At 41.5% G+C, this 21,345-nt stretch overlaps 1 pseudogene; it reads right to left on the reverse strand.

Moving 5' to 3' along the window:
- Positions 1-14,174: 14,174 nt before the first annotated feature.
- On the reverse strand, positions 14,175-18,140 carry LOC100759251 (annotated as a pseudogene).
- Between the last annotated feature and the right edge of the window lie 3,205 nt (positions 18,141-21,345).

The following is a 21,345-nucleotide window of genomic DNA, read 5'->3' on the forward strand; positions in this document are numbered from 1 at the left end:
TCTCCTAAGCACTAAGAGTAGAGGCGTGAACCACCATGCCCAGCAAACCACTGACTCCTAAGACGTACCGCATGAACAGCCTCGATAGACTTTGAGGAACTCTCAAACTTCTCTCTGAAAGTTCCAAAGCCATGTCTCCATTATCTCCATTTTTCTCACTATTAACTTCCAAGCTTTCACAGAGCAGCTCATTGAGCTCTGAATACTCAGTGGCTTTTCTAGTCCAAACACTTCTTCAATTCTCTCGAAAAGACGATTATCAGGTCTGTCACCTGATCCGGTACGGATTTCTTTCTTAGTTAGGTTTCTATTGCTGACATAAAGCACCATGACCAAAAACAACTTGGAGAGGAAAGGGTTGACTTCAGCTTACATTTTATAGTCCACCATACAGGAGAGTCAGGCAGGGACCAGGAGGCAGGAGATGAAGCAGAGACCATGGAGGAGAGCTGCTTACTGGCTTGTTCCTCATGGCTTGCTCAGTCTGTTCTGTTATAGAACCCAGAATCACCTCTCCACAGTGGGCTATGCCCACACCAATCACTAGTCAAGAAAATACCTGACAGATTTGCTAATGGAGGTGTTTTCTCAATTGAAGTTCCCTTCTCCCAGATGACTCCGATTTGTGTCAAGTAGACAAAATTGTAATCACTATGTAGAAAGGATCCAGATTTGCCACCTCAAAATGACATCCATCTATCATGAGCTCCCTCCTCACAATTATTTCTATCAGTCATTAGGGGAAAGGATCCTTGGGTAGCATCAGCCATATCGTTTCTCTCATGCTCCGAATCTTCCTGGTTGATGATGTTTACTTAAACTGCTGCTTCATGGTACCTCCACTTGTTCTCATTTTGCCTCTGGTACCCTTTGTAGTAACACAAAAGGGACTGTCTTTTAATGGTGTGAGTGTGTGTGCATTTGTGTACTTGTGTGAGCGTGCATATGGGGGCAAGAGGTTGGTATTGGACATCTTCAATGCACTGCCTCTTATTTATCTTTTGGGACACAACTTCAAAATATAGCCTAGGCAGTCCTTTAACTGACTTTGTGATGGAGATTAATCTTGAACTCTTGATCTCCCTGTCTGTACCTCCCAAAACCAGGATTGCAGGTGCTATGCTTCTGTGTCTGGCCTTTCGTGTGAGTCTTGGGCCTCTACACTCAGGTCCTAGGAGACAAGCACTTTACTCACAGAGTCATTTCTCCATCCCTATTTTTATGAGACAGGCTTTCACTGTGGAACTGCCCAGCCTCTAGCCCAGGTTGGCCTTGAATTCATAGCGATCCTCTTACTTTCCCCTCCTGAATGCTGGGATTATAGCCACGTGCCACCATGCTTGGCAATGGGGCTATGTTGATGCTCACTGGTGCTTTCTTTCTCAGGAGTCACGTGGCTTTACAGGGTACAGAGTAGTTTTCCATTGTGCCTTGTCACTAGAGAGATGAAAAATTGCTTTTGTTCCTATCAAGTCATGCTTCCTAGAATCTTTGAGGAGCATGGGCCTTTGTTTTCTCCTGTCCCATCTCTCTCCCCTCCCCCTCCACACTTCTCCCCCACTCTCCCTTTCCCCTTTCTATTCTTCTCCCCTCTACCTTTCTTCTCTCTTCCTTTTCTCCTTCCACTCCCTCCCTCCCTCCTCCTCCCCTCCATCTCCCCCCTCTGTTTTGGAGACAATATCTCTCTCTGTTGTTCAGGCTAGCCTTAAACTTTGGTGCTAGAGTGATTTTTCTGCCTTTGTGTCCTGAGTAGTTGAGACTCCAGGTGTGTGGCACCATTCCTGGTTCTGCACTTCTTCCTTTCAGTTCTGGGAATGGGGCTCAGTCCCTTGCTCTTCCCTGCCAAGTGTGCTACTGAGTTCCATCCCCATCTCCTGTATTCCCATTAAATGAACTTGGACTCTCTCTATTGACCTTATTCAAAAGATAGTACTAGGATAGTCTCCATTTCCCTCCCGTGTCTCTGATACTAGCACTGAACATAGTTCGCCACTTTATTAAAAGAGTGAGTCAACACACACACACACACACACACACACACACACACACACAGAGAGAGAGAGAGAGAGAGAGAGAGAGAGAGAGAGAGAGAGAGAGAGAGAGAGAGAGAGAGAGAGAGATTCCTTCTGAAGGGGTGGGCTGATCCCTCAAGACAGCCAGTCTTAGATTGACCAGGACCCATGCTGATCTGATCAGAGCTCTTTCAGGTTCCTGTGTCAAAACCTTGGCCCTTGAGAAGGTAATGAACACTGGCATGAGCCCTGAGCACTTCTATTCTACCTCCTCTGAGCTGGCAGCCTGGCTGTCCTGCCTGCCACTGTCACTCTCCTGATTGTATTCCCTTTGTTTTGTCTCTGCTGTTCTTTGAATGTAGCAAACTTTGGTGAAATGCATTAGTGTTGAAGCCGTTATGTGTTTTGTTTCAGTGAACGTTTTGCCACTTTCCTGTCCTTTAATTAGTGCATTTAAGAGCCAAACATATCACACTGGAAATATGTTCAGTGTGACTGTTACACTGCCTTCATGTTATTGCCATGGGGAAGGCAGGTTGGGATGTGGCAGTCTCTTGTTGTGTTAGAATCTCCTGGAGAAAAAGCAGAATGCAGCAGAACATTCTCTAATTCCTGCATTCAGGAAGCTGAAGAAAGATGATTAGTATGGGTTGGAAGTTTGTCTAAGATACATAGTAAGATCCTGTCTTTATATGTACACACACACACACACACACACACACACACACACACACACACACAAACACACACACAAACACACACACAAACACACACACAAACACACACACACACACACACACAACACACACACACACAACACACACACACACACACACACACACACACACACACACACACACACACACACACCCCCCAAAACATTTAATCTTTAAAAAGTGTCCTAGTGAGCTTGAAAAAACTGATAGGACTGAGACTCACTCCTTCCAGAGCTTCTCATTTAACTAGTTTGGTTCCTGATAAGGATCGTGTGTCAGACCAGGTCTGTTTTTTTTTTTTTAACATATATTTTCTTAGCATATATTAATTGCACAAAGTAATGGGTTTCATCATGACATCTCTACACATGCATGTAATGTACTTTGATCATATTCACCCCTTCTATTACCCTTTCCCATCCCTACTTCTCCTTTCCCCTTTCACATCCTTAATAGTCAGACTAAGTCTTGATGCTAAAGATGGAACATTGGCGGGATCCCTGACCTTTGATTCCAGGGACCACTTAAACTGTCAGAAATCACCACATATATCCTTGGGTTAGCATTGCCTCCTGATGTGTTTTGTCAAAAAAAATGTGGGAACAACAAATAGCTGGTCTAGACTGAAACTGCTGGCATCCAATTTAGCATACTTAAAACCATTTCATAAACATGTAAGTTTTCCAGCTTTCATTCTCATTATCTTATCTCACCAGTTCCCTCTTATTTTCTGTGGAGGAGAATATTCTTTGACAGCCCAAAAGAATGGAATGAAGATGAGGTTAGCAGCATTCATATGCACAAGAATATGACATTTGTTGAGGACTTTCAAAGTTTAAATTAAGAACACACCTGCTCAAATGTTAGTGATAGGCCCCAATACAATATAAATAGGCCATCAATACAGTTGGCTCTGGTGAGTCTCACATAAGCAATCTGTAGAGGGGGAAGGGAGATGGAGCTGTAGTGGTAAAGTGAGGGCTTGCTTAGCATGCACAAGGCCCTGGGTTTGATCTCCAGCATTGCATATGAGCATTCAGACATGCATGCGTAGAGACAAAAACAGCAACTCCTCAAACCCTGGAGATCTGGATAGGATAATGGGAGGCTAATGTGGGTGAAACTGTGACCAACATGCAAGCACAGAGTGAGCTTGAGAGGGTCCGTGTCACAGGCGCTTGGTAGGTCTTCTTGATATGTACACGCACATGTTGACACGGCAAGAGAAAGCATCCCAGCATCAACTCAGATTGTGAGATAATTATGACTTATTCATAGCACTGCAGGCCGATTACAATAATGATTACATTTCTCTAACAGTTTCCTCCCATCCTCCTTCCTGTCCCCGGGAAGCCGAAAGAACGTCACTCATTTATTTTCACCACACACCCATGGCTGAATTAAATTTGTTTCTTTAAATCACAAAGGCGTGAATCAAAGGGGGGCGGGACACAAAAAATGGCAACTCAAATTCATGAAATAAGGCAGAATTAAAGTGGACCTAACATTATTTGCCTTAACCTTTGTAGATTTTTATAAGATCATGGGACAATCACAAACACTCACTATAAATTCTTTTTAAACTGGTCAGAGCCAAAGAGAAAGGGAACAAATAACAGAAAAATAGGAGAACACGCAAGTTTGAGAGGTTTCAGCGGTATTTAGTACAGCTAAATAGCTACCACATGCCTCGTGATTCAGGAATTCCACTTCTGAAATTCAATTTCAGATGGCTGAAAGAAATTATGGCACATGCCCACCAAAAGATGCGTTGTAAAGTTATTTCAACCAGAATTATTCACAATAGTCTCAAGTTGGAGACAATTTAAATGCATATTAATGTGAGTATGGGTAAGTAATTTGTAATGTATGCATATAATGAAATAATCCTCAGCTCAAAACAAGAAAATAAAGAAACAAACTATTGGTTTTCATAGGTATTATGGAAGAGGCCAGTCATAAACAGAAAACAAAGCCCCAAGCTCACCAAAGCACAAAGTGTATGACTGAACACTAAGTTCAAGAATAGGCAACAGTGCCAGCTGTGGTGGCATAACCCTGTGATTTCAGTACTACTGAGGCTGAGGTGGGAGGATCATGAGGTTGAGATGCCCTGGACTATAAAGTTCGACTCTGCTGTAAAAATCTAACAAAACCAAATAGCAGCAGCAACAACAAAAGTAGCCCAAGTTAATATGCAGAATAATGGTTTTTGTTTGTTTGAGACAGGGTCTCATGTAGGTCAGTCTGGTCTCTAACATGTGGCACAAACAATGAAGACCCTGAACTTTTGATCCTCTTGCCTCCACATTCTAAATTCTGGGATTATAGAAAGGGACCATCACTTCTAATCTATGAAGTGTTGGGGATCGAACCCAGACCTCAATGATGTTAGGAAAACATTCTACCAATTGAACTATATTCATAGCTCTTGAAATTATTTTTATTATTTAAATATTGACTTAGATAAGACCTTTGGGATTATGGAAATAGTCTAGATTATGGTTGCATTGTGTATAAATGTGTCAGAAACTATTGAGCTGCGCATATGAAATGGAAGTACATTCTATACTGGACCTCAATGAAAACAAAGACAAAACTAGGAAGAATAATAGGGAGAGGCATCCACAAGTAACAGTTTAAAAGTTATGATTTGATGTAGGAAAAAAGGAAAGTTGATTTTAGTATTTGAACAGAACTTTTTTATGTCAGTGACTCAAAATGGTTTTCATGTGCTAGTAACTCAGTAGCCTTCAAAATGGCCACCTGGCAGGCAATTAGCAAGGTAAATCTATATTTTTCTTCCTCTATGAATGAGATAACCATTTGATTTCATATTTCTTGTAAAGATAATGTGGCAGACCAACTAGTAGTCATTTCAGATGAGATCTGGTGCATTCAGAGTGGTATGTATGGTCGTATACTGCAGCAGCCATTTCAAATCTTTTATCTTTTGTAGGTTTATTATTTTAGATAATGGGAAAACTAGAGACTTTCTTTCTTTCTTAGCCTCCTTTATGAGTTTTGTTGCACATAATTGTATCTCTTGATGAGAGTTCCCTCAAAGAATTTGTGAGCATGTTTTTGTTTTTAATGGACACATCTACAAGTGACACAAATTACTATATACTTTCGGCTTGCAGTGACTTAGCTAGAAGAAATGGGAAAGCAAGCACAGCCCCCTAGGTTCTAGCAAGCCTCCATTGTATTTTTGCCTTATGGATAGTCATAGGAGTCTATAAGCAAAAGCAGTGGGGGAGGGCTACGGCAAAGGCAAGTCAGATGTGTCTGCCAGATTTTGTCCTGCTCTTTTGTTGGGCCAGACACTAATGGGCCAAGCAAGAAAATTCTTTTCAAAAAGAGATAATGGACGGTACGTTGAATTTTGAACAAAGAAAACCACATTTCTCTATGGAGAATTAATGCATTCTTGCAATTAAATAGCCTCAGAATTTACCCAATTTAAAGGATAGATAAAATAAAAATAACTTAGATCTCCAAAATAATTGGATCATACCCATTGAGCTATTAAAAGAGGAGGGCCCCGCATTCCTTCTCTTATTGTCTTGGCATAAAACAAGCCAGGGTGGCCTCATGGCTCTTATCACTTTGTGCACGAAGAAAGCTTTGAACACAAAGCAGGATGAGAAAAAAAAACATTCATTAGAACATCTAACAAGATAGAAAAATTCCTGGTGAATGTGCAGGATTGTACGTCAGTGGCTCAAAACTGTTTTCATGTGCTAGTAAATTGCAAGCCCTCGAAATAGCCATCTGGTAGGCAAGTCTCATCTGAAAACGAAAAAGGGAAACTGAAAAGTCTGAAAAGACAAGAACAATAATTAGGTATTTCTAATTACCTTGACAGTGTATAGTACAAGGTCTCTCATATTTAACAAATACACAGATTTAAGCATTTATGACACAGAGCCTACACAGGCCTGCCTGCACCAGGTCCTCTATATATAGTTATTAGCTTAGTATATTTATAGGGCTCCCAACTGTGAGAACTAGTGAGTCTGACTCTTGTGCCTACTCTTGAGACTCTTTTCCTCCTGTTGGGTTGCCGTGTCCAAATTCAATATGATAGTTTTTATTCCTTCATATTATATTTTATTTGTTATGTTTTGTTGTTATCTCTTAGAAGCCTGTTCTTTTCTAATGAGAGACAGAAAGGGAGTGAATCCAGAGGTGAGAGGAGGTGAAGAGGAATTGGTTTGAGTAGAGGGAGGGGAAACTATAATTAGGATGTATCGTATGGGAAAAGAATCTATTTCTAGTAAGAGAAATAAAATGAAAAAAGTTTCAAAATTCAACTAGAAAAATAAAAAATATAATTTATAAGTTTTTTTTATCTATTCCAATCTTCATATTCATGAAATTGGAAAATTGCCCTACCACATGCCCAACAGTTGATTCTACACTGAGCTCTCTGGTGCATTCTATCACCTATTCTATCACTGTTGTTGCTACTCATCCATCAGTCCACCTCATTTTTCTGGTGCATTTTAAAATATGCTGCAAACAGAGCACACTTTGATGAATCCTTTGGGCATTTATTTTACATTTTTATGCAGAAGGTAATTTGGGAAGAATTGGGAGATTTCTTTTCTCTCACTTATCCATGTCTTGTATTGAGCTATTTGTCATGCAGCTTATGCTAACAAGTAACATGTATTGAAAACATCTTGGATTCTAGGCACATCCTTTCTTTATGTAATAAATCCTCGAGGCAGGTATTATTGGTCCTATCTTATAGGTAACAGGACTGAGATATGGTGAGTTAACTAACTTGAGCAGTGGTGGAGCTGGGACTTTTAATTATGAGCCTAATTCCTGGCCCACCAATAATAATAACCAAGCTATAGATTTTATGCTCATCGGGGAAGAGCCACTTTAGGCTTTATTCACTTGGTAAGGTTGACAAAGACTGTGCCTTGCTAATTCTTATCACTCTTTCAGTTTATTGTATACAAGACAGAATTGTAATGTTTCAATAAAGATTTTTCCAACGAGAGAGAGAGAGAGAGAGAGAGAGAGAGAGAGAGAGAAAGAGAGAGAGGGAGGGAGAGAGAGAGAGAGAGAGAGAGAGAGAGAGAGAGAGAGAGCACATGCGAGTGCTCATGCATGCATCTGTATGTTTCATTGGTGGGAGCTAATTTTCCTTTTGTTTTTGACCAACGTATAGCTGCAGTGTAAGTACACCTACTCCCAAACTCTAGGAATAAACACTGGCGTGTTGGGTTGTTATTTGCCCCGTAGTTTTAATTTGAAAAGTCCCTTTCATCAAAGTATGCCTTTCACGCAGAAAGGTGCTGTCCTAACAAACTGGCCACACCCTTGTGTGACAGGAACAGATAGAATATGAGTTGGACACATATGAATGGCACTTCTGCAAAAACCATAATAGCTACTTCTTTGTTGTGCTTACATTTTAAGTGGGGACCAAAGTAAATATTGGTTACACAATCACTCGGTCTATTTATTAAATTGACAAATGGTATGCCAATAATATTTATAGATTAACATTAATTCAGATGAGACATACATGCTAGTCACAAGCAGATGTGAAAACCGAAACTCTCTAGGTAGAACTAAACCCATGTTTTTTATTCAGTTCCTATTTTTTCCTTTGTCCTCATTTTTTCTGTTCTTGACGTTCTCAGTGTTATGTAAAACTGTTTTTACCCTTTTACTTTCTATATCTCGAAGAACGTTAATAAATAAAAGATGTGAAAACCAAATTGCTATTCAAATTCAATTGTTTCCAATTATACCAGCAACTAAACAGAACCCAGCAATTCACAGCTTCTGAGTGTGAAAGCAGCTCAATGTCATTCAATCTTCTGTAAAAGAAATATAGAGAGGAAAGGGGAAAGGGGGGAAGAATTCAGAGACTGGAAAACATGACAACAGCTTAATACCGAGGACAGAGGACTGGCCTTCAGCAGGCTCTGGAATGTCATTGTCAAGATTCAGCACCCTCGGCCCGATTCCCAGTGTCCTCACATCAGCAGTGTTTTGGGAGCCTCAGGCATTTCTTGCTTTCTATTCACTTTCTGCCTTCCTTTGATCAACTGGCACTGTACACTGTCCTACTGTGTATACTTATTTCAAGACTGATGACAACAGCTATAAATATTTCTCATGTGCAGAGGAAGGTAAATAAATGACAGGTGAGCTTCAGTATGGAGAGACTTGGAACCACCCCGCAAACTCGAATGTGTCAGAAGGGTTCAGGAAATAAAACCGTTGGCAGCCTTTCTTTCTATAGAGGTTTTATTCAGTTAGTTACTTATTTCTCTTATTGTGTGTGCATGGTGGTGGTGGGGGTACTTGTGCATGGCAGGGGTCAGTGGACAATTTTGTGGAATTGTTTCTGTCCTTCCACCTTTTCACAGACTCTGGGGATCAAACTCAGGTGGTCAGACTTACTTCCTGGACAGCAAGTGCCCTTTACTTTCTGAGCCCCTCTGCCGAGGTTTTAAGGAGAAAAATTTTAAGCTAGTCGTTTTGAAATGACTGGCAGACATAGTTCTCTGCAGATAAGCAGGGGATGAATTGGGATGTCATTTTCAAAGGAAATAATGTAGCATTGTAGCATTGATATTTTGATAAGGATAATTTGTTGTATCGTTCAGACAGGACACAGATGGACAAGTGTCTGTACTGTTTCAGGGGTTTTGTTGCCTGTGAGTGGCAAAGCGATCTATTGGCACAGTAGATTGGGAAGATCGTTGCCTGCAGTAACACATGACCCTCCCTTCATGTTTCAGTGGCTTACAAAAGTACTTCTTTGTCTTATTGTTCAAGTGTCTGCTTGTTAGCTTGCTTTTGCTGCGTTCAGCTGGGCTAGCTTAAGGCTCAGAACATACCCCATATCTGTGGGACTCGGGCTAAAGGGCAACACTTTGCATGGGGCCTGTTTTTTTTTTTTTTTTTTTTTTTATCTGGCAAATGACAGAAGCATAGCAGTTGCTGGTGTAAGCTTTTCATGGCTCTTAAAGTATCTGCTTGGGATTGTCTTCTCCATTAATGTGCTCTCATTAATATGAGCACATAGCACATGGCACATGGCGGAGGTCGGAGGGCGTTTTCAGGAGTTTACTCTCTCCTTCAACCACGAGGGTCAGGGATTTCACCAGGGTTTTCAGCCTTGTGTGGCAAGTGCTTCTTCCCACTGACTCATAGAGCTGGTCCCTCTAGTTATGTACTATTGGTTGAAACAAGTCACACGACTAGACTTCTAGCTAGCTAGTTGGTTGGAAAGATTTGCTTTGCATACTTTATTGAAATATCAAATGGCAAAGGCTGTGGATTTAGAACACAATCACAGGGAAGGAATAATGAACTAGGAAAAGTAGCCCAAATGACCACTGGAGGCCTGGACTAGGGAAAGGCCTTAGGGTTAAGGCAGTGTGATTTTTACCTTCTCCCCATATCGGAGATGATCCAAAGTGGCCTGAGGGATGTCTGTAAGTTGCATTCAAAGCACTCAGGAACACTAAGATGTGAGGTCTCTTTTCATTTGTTTACAGTCTTGGGGTTTGAACCTAGAACCTCCCGCATGCTAGGAAAGTGCTTGTATCTCCTGTCTTTTTACTTCTTACATTTGATACAGGGTCTTTTTTCCGTTGCTAAAGTGGCTGTGTAGATCAGGCAGGCATTGGATTTTCAACTTTCTGTCTCTGCCTCCTCAGCAGCTGAGATTACAGGCCTGCCTAGGATGAATACCTACAGCAATCCATACAGTGGACAGTGTGAGTGAATCAACAGGATTTGGTAAGCCTTTCCTCCTGGCCACTGCCTATCCAGGCACATGGACAAATGCAGAGGAAGAGGGCACAGTGCTTTCTTTGTGCTCTTAGATAAGCTCTGAGATTTCAGTCCTGAGCCAGGCTGTGGAGGCCCCTTCCTCCTACACTGCCATCACATGTCATACACTTGTTTCTGCCATTTAAAATTATGACATAAAGGTGAATGTGAGCTGAGTCATCCTTGTGTGGGCAGTGTCTGCATCTCCAACTCACGAATGAGGCAGAGGAGTTTAGTTTGAACCTTCTCTTCCTCCCTTGTGTTCATAATATACACCAGGCTGCTCTCTTTGCTTCTTTAGAGAAATGCTGTCCCCTGGGCAAGACCCCCTGAAACTCCAGAAGCTGTGATTACTCCCATGAGAACCAAAGATTGAACAATTAATGTTTCATCCGTCATGGATGGGGGAGGGAATCATGATGCCCTCCCTGCCTCTCCCTGGGGATATGGAGGTAGTCAATAGTTGCTGGGGGTGGGGCAGGGAGGCTCACAAGGCTATGCATCTTCCCTGATGATTTATAGGTGTTAACAGTAGTGGAGGGGTGAGGTTCAAGAGGCTCTACCCCTACTGAGCATTTCTAGGTGTTTGACAGTCGCTAGGAGGGAGGGACTCACAGGGCTCCGCCCCTCCCTGAGCATTTGTAGGTAGTTAACAGTTGCTAGTGGAGAGGGCCTCAGGAGGGGTGCTTCATCCCCACTGAGAATTTTTAGGTAGTTGCTAATCGCTAGAAGAGAGAGATTCACAAGCCGGTAACCTTCCCCATTGAGTATTAGTAAGTAGGTAGACAGCTGCTAGAAGGAAGTGACTCAAGAGAGATGCTCTGCCCCTCCTTGAGCATTTATAGGCAGTTGACAGTTGCTACAAGGGAGGGCCTCACAAGGCCTCATCCCTCCCTCCTTGAGCATCTATACATGGTTGCTGGGAGACAGATGTTCTCTCTCCACCCCTCTCCCTCCCTCTCTCCCTCTTCCCCCTCCCTCCCTTTTGTATATGTGTCACATTTTCATTGTCCATTCATTGGTTGACGGACATCTAGGCTGATTCTTTCCTTGCTATTGTGGATAGTGCAACAATAATCATCGGTGAGCAAGTATCTCTGTAGCAGAACATGGACTCCTTTTGCTGTATGCCCAGGAACTATATAGCTGGGTCATATGATAGATAGTTTTCTTTTTTACTTGTTTTGTAGAATTTCCATAGTGATTGCACTAGTTTGCACTCCCACCAGCAGTGGATGAAGTTACTATTTTTCCAGTCTCACCAGCATTTATTGTCCTTTTTTTTTTCTTGATCATGGCCATTCTGACTGGGGTGAGATGGAGTCAAAGGGATTTTAATTTGTATTTCCCTGGGGACAAAGGACATTGAACATAGAAAAAGTATTTATCCATTTGTGTTTCTTCTTTTGAGAACTGTCTGCCCACTTCATTCACCCTTTTATCGATTGGCTGTTTTGTAGTTTTGCTGTTTAATTTTTTCAGTTCTTTATAGAGTTTAGATATCAACCCCCTGTCTGAGGTATAGCTAGAAAAGATTTTTCTTCCATTTTGTTAGCTGTTTGTTCACTCTGATGACAATTTCTTTTGTTGTTTGGATACTATGATTTCACACAGTTCTGTTTTGTGATTCTTGGGACCATTTCCTGTGCTATTGAAGTCGTGTTCAGAAAATTCTTGCTTATACCTATTGTTTCAAGTATATTCTGTGTGTTTTTCTCTAACAGTTTCACCTCACCAGGGATGTGGAAGACCTATACAATGAGAACTTTAGGGCCTTGAGAAAAGAAATTTAAGAAAATCACAAATAATAGAGGGACTTCCATGTTTCTGGATTGGCAGAAATAATATTGTGAAAATGGCTATATTTCCAAAAGTAAAATACAGACTCATTAAAGTTCTCATCAAAATTCCAATGTAGTTCTTCACAGGCCTAAGAGAAAACAATAAAAAGGCCATATGGAAACACAAAAGGCCTTGCATAGCTGAAGCAATCCTCAGGTCAAAGAGCATTGCTGCTGTTATCATAATACAGGACTTCAGCTTTTATACTACAGCTTGATAATGGTGTATAAATAGACGTGCAGTGAATGGACTTTGGAGCCCATTCCACATAGAAGGATACTCTCTCGGCCTAGATACATGGGGAAAGGCCTAGGCCCTGCTCCAAAGGATATGACAGACTTTGAAGATTCCCCCATGGACGGCCTCACCCTCCCTGAGGAACAGAAAGGGGTTGGCATAGGGGGTCGGTAGGGGCAGGGGAGGAGGGGAGAGAGAGGGAACTGAGATTGACATGTAAAACAAGCTTGTTTCTAATTTAAATTTTAAAAAAAGAAAAAAAAAACCCAGACATACAGACTGGTATAGAGGACCCAGAAATAAACGCCTTTGTTATGGCCTCCTTATTTTTGACATAGGCATCAAGAACATGGGAGAAAAAGAGCCTGTACATGGCAGATGATGCTAGAAAGCTAGATACCAGCATTCAGAGCAACGAATGGAGATTCCCATGTCTCACGATGCATAAAAACAAATTCAAAGTGGATTCAAAGTTATTTTAGAACACGAAATGCTAAAACTGCTAGAGGGAGAGACATTTTTTTCCAGTGCCGTAGTCACTCATATGTTGCCTATGACCCTGTTAGTAGCTATCACTCATGCTCCTATAAGTAACATTGGTTGAACTCTGGTTCACCAGGCCGAGTGTTGGTGGTGCAGGCCTTTAATCCCAGCACTTGGGAGGCAGAGGCAAGTGGATCTCTGTGAGTCTGAGAACAGCCTGGTCTAAAAGAGCTAGTCCCAGGACAGCCTCCAAAGCAATACAGTGGTTTAGTGGGTGCCCTATTTGGGGTAAAAACAACATTTGCTCATCTCTCCAGGAAAAGTTCATAAGATAAGGTCTTTTCTCCATTGATAGGAGTTTTTCAACCGCAACTTGAATTCTTCCCCATGGTGAGTAGTGATTGTGGGCAGGAAAGAACAGTGACTGCAGGTGACAAGTGGATCATTCTGTAATGAGACTGAAAAGCAAGATCAAGCCATGAACTTGCACGAGACTTGGAAATCTCTCTTGGATTCCTATTTGGAAAACACTTGGTTTGCCTAATGAACACATTCAAAGAAAGGTATTCCTGCCAGGTTTTCAGAAGTGGATAAATGACCTAATCTCTTCTTGGATCAGAATCAGGATCCAATCTATCAGTAGAAAAATGGGCCTAGAAGAGTTCTACAACAACCATCCATTTGCTTCCATGCTGCTTGCTAGTGCATCAAGACTGGGTTCATCCTAGCCTTGCTGCTATCAATATGGGTTTAGTGCCCATCTCACAAAACTCAGCTGGGCTTTTTGGAAAGCCATTATATAGATAAAGAAACAGGGTCTTTTTGGAGGCAGTGAGTTTTAGAAGCAGAAACTGATAAATAGTCGTAAGTATATAGACTGATCTGTTATATTCAGTTTGAACTGGGTTATGATGTTCTGTAGTATAGCATTACTTTTTTTGATGGGCATTAAAGTTTTATATTTTTAAGTGATCAAATCTAATAAAATGGAAAAAAAACAAACAAATCAGGTTTACTAAACAGTCCAAAAGACAACACAGGAGTAAGCAATAAAACCAAAGCGTTGAGTGGCCCTTGTCCACATCATCCTCAAGAGGAGTTAAGACTCTCCAATCTCCTCCAAATCACACATTTTGGTTTTTGCTTTCTTTTTAAGGTTTTTAAAAAGTGAAGCCCAAGAGTCCAGCAGGCCATCCTGTGCTTAGCAGCAAGTCCATCCTGCCTGCATCAAGCTCTGGCCTGTGTCCCTCAGCAGCAACTGTAGATTGTGGTGGCTCTTGAGCCTCACTCCTGTGCTATGCTTCTCAGCACATACTTGACAGTGTAGGCAAAGGCTGCAAACCCAACTATAACAAACAAGTTCGCCAAAACGCCTCCCAGGAGTCCATGATGCCTGTTGGCCTGTGGGAGCCCACCGAGGTTCAGGCCGGCAGCAGGTGAATGCCCATTGAGGAGCTGGAGCCCATTCTGGCCACGGTACATCTCCCCATCAGGAACCACGTCTCGCAAGGGAAGGTTCTGGGGCCTGCTACTTAGTTCATCTTGTGCTTTCTGTTTCTGTTTAATTTCCTCCACCACTTAAGGAAATAATTCACAAAAGACTTTATCTTTTAAATTAAACACTAAACTCTGTGCTGCCAGCTGTTTTTTTTGTGAAGTCCGATGTCTCTATGCTGCCCAGGGTGGGGCCCTTTTCCACCAGGAAGCTCAGAAGCCCTGTTAGAATGGTGTCTGGGTAGAAATCTGTGATGGAGAGACACAGCCTTGTGTTGCACTTAAACCTCCCATTGGGGGTTATCATGTAAATACTAGGAGGCTTAAATGGAAATTCTCTGGGAAAAATTAGTTTTCCATGATAATAGTCGAGGCCAGAGCAGGGTGCAGAAGAGTGGGGCCTGTTCTGTGAGCCGCACTCGCACTGGTACTTAGCTCACCGCACCCGCCGCAGCGCCTTCGCTGCTACCGCCGCTCAGCTTCCAAGATGGCCCATAACATTACTTTTAATTAGAGTTTTAATCTTATAAGAAATCAAGGACTCCATGAAGACCAATAGAAGATATAGTGCTGGGATTGGTGGTCCACGCTTTTAACCCCAGCACTGGGCAGGTAGAGGCAAGATTTCTATGAGTTTGGGACCATCTTGGTCTACATAGCAAGTTCCAGGCTAATCAGGACTATATATGGAGACTCTGTCTCAAACATGGAAAGAAAAGAAAAAAAAAGCTGTAGACCTCTCTATGAAACACACACATGCACATGCGCGTGCGTGCGCGCGGACACACACACACACACACACACACACACACACACACACACACACTTACTTCTGATATTTGATTTTATGGGTCCACAGAACCCCTGAAGCTAAGATTGAAGATTTAAAGTACCTAATTAAAATTCTTCTATTATCAATACCTTTTTAAAGGATATTTGATGGCTAGAAAGATATCACATAGGGATAGGGACAGGACAAGGTGTGGCTGCTAAGACCCTAAGGCTAATTCATTATTTTCTGGCCCCCGGGATCTTGAAGAGCCTGAGTTTCTTAATTTGTAATTTGTGGGGCATTGCAGCACCTTTCCCCGGAGGGGGATTGTTAAGAATGAGATGAGACCATTTTCCTTACCTTTGAGAAAATGGGTTGATGTGGCAGGAATTGTTATTATGGATTTTGTTAATATGTTAAGGAACTGACAAAGTAAGGGACCACTGAGCATCTTACAGTACAAGTATAAATGAAATAACATTCTTAAGGTCCCTGCCTTCTATTAAGGTACCCAGTACACATACAGTTTTTTAAAAATAAATTTGGTGTTCATGGCACATGACAGGCCCCCATCATCTCCAAACACTGCTGCCTAAGTTTTTTGAAGAAAATTTGGGATAAAAAGTCGGAGCTTAATAAAAATTAATCTTTTTGATTATTAGTGTCACCACTCTTGTTGTTATTACACCTGCCACTTCATAGCTTCCCCAGTGAAGCTTTAGTTTCAGGAGAAAGGGGTACTTAACTGATGTTTTCCAAGAAGAGGAGAATATTGCAAAGTCATTGTGGTAAGAGACACAAAAAAGGAGCTCGTCCCTCACTTTATTCAACGTTTACTCTACTCAAGATAAGCTGGAATGCAGAAGCTTAGCAGCTCCTTGGGGTAAAATTTGGAACAGCCCATGACAAAATGAGACAGTGTGTTGTCAGATGTCCCCCACTGCTGGATTGGTCTAACTCTAGCTTCTCCTGGCCAAAATTACTGTGTGTTTAAGGCCTCTTTCTCCTTCCTTCAGTGATGTTAGGTCCACAGGCCCTTATTTCTCATGAAGGTGAAAAAACGACTAAACACAGATAAAAGCTCGAGAATGCATCTGATTTGTATTTTCACTGCAATTAAAGTTCAAGATCATGTCTTTAAACATCTAGAACCTGGCAGAGCCTTAACAAAGATGAGTGAGGTAAAGGAGTTTAAGCCAGTTGCATTTCTGTTTATGGGAGCAAGTATTTTGAGGGATGTGGAAGGCTTTTTAAGTGCCCTTGAAATCTCACTGTTTTCTCTTGCCCCATTCTGGTTGTGGACTTTGAACAACACACTATTATTACTGTATTTTTGAACTTGGAATTCTAGTCCCACTCCCACACCGTGTTGCTAGGGTATTCCAGATTCCTAGCACAGTAAGCTTTTCTCAAGTTGTGAGAGACTGTGACTGAAGGCACTGTTCTGGTTAGTTATTACTCCCAAACGCGGCCCCTTCAATCAATAACCATTAGTCTTTTCACTCAGGCTCTTGCTATCTGAACCAGGGTCAGTTGTGCAGTTGCTCTGCCAGCTTTCCAGTGTTTACTTGTCTGGCTGCAGTCTGTTGGTGAGTTGACTGAAGCCTGGGTTTAACTGGGAATATTGGGATGCCAAACTTCTTCCTCTCTCTTTTTACACAGCCTTATATTCTCTTTCTCCCATGTTGCCTCTCTATGTGGTCTTCCCAGCAGGGCAACTAGACTCTCCAATGGTGGCTTGGGGGATCACATGAACACACATCAGGCCTTCTTAACTCTAAGTTTGGAGTTGGCACAGCTACCATTGCTTGTGCATTTCATCAATTATGGTAGGATATGAGAGCAGCTGAGATTTCTTTTCAAGATGAGTGGACTATATAGGACATCTAATGCTTCACTGGGACCCACCTAGGCACAGCATTGCTGTAGACACCTTACGCTCTTCTGCTTGGAGTAGAGATACAGTTTTCCAAAGGCATCAGGCAGGAGCCAGGACAAGGATTCTTTTATTGTCTTGGTTGTAACCAAGAAACCTCTGGAAACTTTTAGATAGAGGAGCATTTAAGGTAAAATAACCAGCATAGGGACTTCCAATGATGTGTCAAAGTTTGGCCTCAAATGATACAAAGCAGGCCTGTGTGTACAACTTAATTTCTGATTAGACCCTATTTAATATGGCTTTGGGATGAGCTGGGTAGAGACTTTCTGCTCAAACAAGTAAATCATAGTGTACCTATACTTATGAGGTCTTTCAGTCTATTTTATTCTTCTTTAGTGTTAAGATTTATTTTATGTGTGGGATTGTTTTGTGTGTACCACATGCACACCTGGTGCTTACACAAGTTAGAAGGAGCTAGGTGTTAGACTCCCCGGGATGTAGCTAAAGAGAGTTGTGTGTCACTGTGTGGGTGCTGAGAACTGAATCTAGGTCCCTTTCCAAGGGCAAAAAAGTGCTCTTAAGCACTGAATAAATCTCTCCAGCCTCTTATTAGAAATTTGTATTTACATTTGTCCTTATTGTATATATTTAAGGTGTACAGCATGATGTTTTGATATACATATGCAGAATGAAATGTTTATGGCAGGTCAGCATATTGTCATATTTATCACCCTCCAGTTACCTCTTTTTGAGAAAGCTGTAAGTATACCGAAAAACTTTATAAAGGTAGAATCTTTCTCTAGAGCCCTGGCTGGCCTGATAGTCATTGCATGTGCCAGTCCATCAGTTTTAGTCTGTCTCGTGTTTGAATTATAGGCACGAGCCGCCATGCTTGGCTTGCAAATATTTTACATGATTTAATTTATATATATATATATATATATATATATATATATATATATATATGTATATATGTACTTTAGTGTCCTCAGATACCAGAAAATAACATTAGATTCCCCAGAGCTAGAGTTATGTGTGGTTGAGAGCCACCTTCTAGGGGTGCTGGGAACCAAACTTGGGGCTCCTGGAAGGGAAGCAAGTGCTCTTAACTACTGAGACATCTCTTCAGCCCCACTTAACCCTCCTTTTACTTTTTGTTTCAAGACAGGCTCTCACTAAGTTGCTCAGACTAGCTTTGAACTCACTCCATAGCCCATAGAGGCCTTGAACTTTTGATCCTCCTGCCTCAGTCTCCAGTGTAGCTGGGATTACAGGCCTGAACCACCAGGCCCAGCTGAAGCTCCTTGTTTTTATGACTGAGTAATATGCTGACACATATATTTGTGTACGATACTATCATGAGTACAGGGATGCAACCATCCAAAAGGAAGAAGATGCTTACTATGACTCCAGTCTTCAACTTTTAAGTCTTGTTTTGTGACATAACTTGTGATATATCTTGCAGGGGAATATGCATCCTAGTGAAGACTGTATAATGTGTCCTTGGGTGAAAGTTCTGAGTGTCTATTAGATCCACAAGGCCTATATATTGTTCACAGTTACTTTCTTGAAAAATATTTGTAAATTATCTTACAACCAAAGGATTCCTCTTTTTGTCTTGATGCATAATATTTGCACATAGTTGTTGTGTGTGATGTGGTAACTCAAGACATGAATATAATTTGTAATGATCAAGCCAGGGATATCAACATTTCTATATCCTCTAACATTAATGATTTCTATGTTTGTGAAATCCCAGGCTTATCTTATTATTTTGAAATATATTATGGGTTATTTTAGATTATAACCACCTTACTGTGCTACATAGATCATCAGAATTAATTCCTCCTATCCAACTGTATTCTGGTAGCTGCTATCTAATTTTGCTCCATCTCCTCCCCTTCCCTTTCTTGTCTAATGACCATTATTCAGCCCTCTTCTATGAAAATAACTACTTAAGCTTCTGTAAATATGTAAGAAAATGTACTATTTGTCTTTTTGTGTTTGATTATCTCCCAGTTCTAGCCACATTGCCGTAAATGGCAGCATTCTGTCTTCATTGTGCATATATTTTGTTTTCTCTGTCCATTTATGTCAGTGGATCTTTCCTTTCAGTTCACTGTCAAGCAAATCCTAGCATTTCACACACAACCATTTCATTAAGCACACTTTCTAGAAATGAATCTTGTTTTCTCATTTGGAACACAATTCCTGGATCCTTGCTTTTCCTTGCCTCTCTGTGATGGTTTCTGTGCATAAGACAAGAAAAATCCCTTTGCAGTTTTGTCAGACTGATGTCATAAAAGAGTTGGGCCTGCCAGTCAGCTTTGGTATGTGTCTCTCAAGTCTTTTTGTTTTTTTTTAACTCTTCTTGGGAGATAAGGGTATCTCTTATCAGTATTCTGAGACATATCTCTCAAGAGGGTTTCGGGAAAACTGGCTGTTCCACATATTTCAGCTCCTTGCACCCTCAGGGAGATACTGTAAATTGGGTTTATCTCCCACCTGCTCTGTCCTGTCTATGGAAAGTATCTCTGTACGCATTCAGATTGATAACATTGCACCTGGAGACTCAGGGGATACCTGGAAGAAAGGGAAAAAGGAATGTTCGATTCAGAGGATGGGCTAGAGCATGGTGGAACTGTCCTCCAGGCACAGCATGACTATTTTCTTCTTGAAATCTGAGCAGCTGTTGGTGACCAGCACACTGCTGGGCCTGTCAGCATTCTTTCATGGAGAGGAAAAGGGCTCATGGGCCCCTCTTCTTCTTGATGATTTACAGTTAGTTGTTCCTAGGCCCCAACTGACGGAGGATGGGGCTCCACAAGGCCCCAACTGTCCTTAAGGATGTATAAGCAGGTGGTTTCTTGGGAAGTGAGAGATATTTTCTTCAATGTTGTAGCCCCTGGTAAGCTGCCCATGTAAGTAATCCCTCACCTGTGCTCCTGTAAGCAACTCTAATGAAATTCATTGGGACGGACACACACACACACACACACACACACACACACACACACACACACACACACACCCCACAAACCACACACAAATGTAAAAGTAGAAGGGAGTGGGCAATATAGTGCAGCAGATAAAGGCATTTGTCATGGAAGCCTGCTGACACGTGTTCAATCCTTGAAACACATGTAAAGGGGAAGGAGAGAAACAATGACTGCACAGAGTTGTTCCCTGGCCTCCACACATGTGATGTGGCATGCATCCCCCGTCCTGCACACATATACACAAACAGTAATAATAAGCACTAAATTAATTTTCAGAAAGTTGGAGAAGGGCTAGCTGGGAAAAAGACCAGTGGAGTGGGAGAGGGACAAGAGAGGGTAACGGGGGATGAATATGATCAAAATGTGTTATATACATCTATGAAAATGCTACAATGAAACACATTATTGTGCATAATGAATGCATACTTAATAAAAATCATAAATGTGCCCACATGTAGGGATACTCCCTGAGCCTAGACACAAAGGGGTGGCTGAAGACCCCCTCTGAAAGGACTCACCCTCCCTGGGGAGCAGAAAGGGTATGGGTTAGGCAGGGTGTTAGTTGGGGGAGCACAGGAGGAGGGAAGGGAGAGGGACCTGGGATTGATATGTAAAATAATCTTCTTTCTAATTAAAATAAAAAATAAAATTCATAAATGTGACATAATTTCATAGGTATTTTAAAAACCATCATTCCAAAATTGAAATTATTTTTCTATGATTAGAGCTCTAACTCGTAGAACCATGGCAATGTTCCATGTAAACTCTTCTTACAAAGTGCATAATGAAAGTAAGGGGATGTGTGGTATCCCACGACATAAGTAGTAGTAACAAAGGCATCTACTGTATAGTAAATAAATGACGTAGCTCCTTGTAGGAATGGGGCAGTCGAGAACTAAGCAAATGAGTTTGAAAAAACTTATTTTGATTTTCTAAAGCAAAACAAAATACAATTAAATATTATACTCCAGTTCATAAATTTGCTTTTCACATGAATATGTATTAACAATGTGGAACTACTTTATGCATATACCTGGGTTTGAGCAAGAAGACAACACACTGTAGAGAATGAGAAGCAGGTTTCTCCTTGTCAGCA

Source organism: Cricetulus griseus, chromosome X (assembly GCF_003668045.3).
Source record: "Cricetulus griseus strain 17A/GY chromosome X, alternate assembly CriGri-PICRH-1.0, whole genome shotgun sequence".
Classification (NCBI taxonomy): Eukaryota; Metazoa; Chordata; class Mammalia; order Rodentia; family Cricetidae; genus Cricetulus; species Cricetulus griseus.